Consider the following 1,778-nt stretch of genomic DNA (forward strand, 5'->3'; position numbering starts at 1 on the left):
ATAGGGGAAAAGGAAATGGCGGAATGATCTTCCCTTAGCAAAATACAAATTAAAATAACCTATCCTCTCATCCGAAATACCTACTTGGGTGCCACCTCCAAAATCAATAATTTTAGTGGAGACGTCAAATTACCGTCGGTGACGTTAAACAGGGAGTAGACCAGCTTAGTCTGGCTGGGGGACTTTAAATAGGGAGGATACCAGCCTGAATTTTCCCGTGCTAAAGAAATAGCAAAGGTTGAGTGCGAAGGGCATCTCCACTCTTAAATTTGTAGGCAAAACCAAATGTCAGCCCAAAGCAATCACCCTATTAGGGCTGATTGAGAGGCTGACCAAAAACGCCGACCCCGTCTGTACACGGGAAAAGGCGAAGAAAAAGAAGAAGAAAAAATAGGGGAAAAGGAAATGGCGGAATGATCTTCCCTTAGCAAAATACAATTTAAAATAACCTATCCTGTCATCCGAAATACCTACTTGGGTGCCACCTCCAAAATCAATAATTTTAGTGGAGACGTCAAATTACCGTCGGTTCGCTAGGTTAGACCCTACTTGGGTGCCACCTCCAAAATCAATAATTTTAGTGGAGACGTCAAATTACCGTCGGTTCGCTAGGTTAGACCTAGAGGTGCCGTAAAGATAAGCAACGGTTCGCGAGGTTTGTGTCTGGACCCAAGGATTACGATACATCCCCAAGATATGGAAGAGTGGTTCATAAAGTATTGTTTACTATCCCCAAGTGTTGGAAGGACCGGGGGTTTAAAACCCCTTGGACGTCTAGAAATAATAGTAGATATTAGATATTTATGTATCCAAAGTTAAAGATATTGGGTTTCAATTTTACATTACACTTTTTTTTATCCGAAAAATACATAAAGTTTTGTCCCCACTTCTGAAAGTGTAAACAAAATAACCCATAAAGTTTCGCAGATTAGATTTTAGAGTTAAGAGAGAATTGGAAAGTTAATGCTAGTGGATTTTTTTCAATCAATTTATGGCGATAAAAGCTGATTGTTTTTGTATTGGCTTAGATATTTATGTATCCACAAAGTTAAAGATATTGGGTTTCAATTTTACATTACACTTTTTTTTTATCCGAAAAATAGAATAGAATAGAATAGAATAGAATAGAATAGAATATACCTTGTTTATCCTGCCCGAATAGGACTGAAAAGTCCCTCCCAATTCTCTTTATTTTCTATACTTTTCTTTTTCTTCTTCTTCTTCTTCTTCTTCTTCTTCTCCTTCTTCTTCCTCCTCTTCTTCTCCTCCTCCTCTTCTTAGAATAGAATAGAATAGAATATACCTTGTTTATCCTGCCCGAATAGGACTGAAAAGTCCCTTTACCCCAGCAGTCTAAACAAGGTCTCGTATATTTGATGGGTTAAAGAATACATACAAGTAACAGTTCAGTAACCTTGCTTAACTAGAAAAAAAAAAAAAAAAAGAGGGTAGATGTGAATTAATAGTGGTAGTAGGGAATGACAATGAAAAAAGATACAACAGGTAAAGATAGGTAGTGGTAGGGACATTGTGAAAGTAATTGTGATAAGGAAAATAGAAAGGAAGGGTATTTTAACAGGACGTTGGGTGCCTTCTATTAGGGGGAAAAAAAAAGGAAGACGGTAGACGGAGAGGAAGGTTCCAGCCAACAAACGTTGCGCCTTACCAGGTCCTACGCCCATATACATCACACACACACACACACACACACACACACACACGCCACGCACAAACACTTCCACATACATTTTTTCTCGCAGATGCCCAGCCCCCCCAGA

Source organism: Diaphorina citri, unplaced genomic scaffold (genome assembly GCF_000475195.1).
Source record: "Diaphorina citri unplaced genomic scaffold, Diaci psyllid genome assembly version 1.1 scaffold383, whole genome shotgun sequence".
Lineage (NCBI taxonomy): Eukaryota > Metazoa > Arthropoda > Insecta > Hemiptera > Psyllidae > Diaphorina > Diaphorina citri.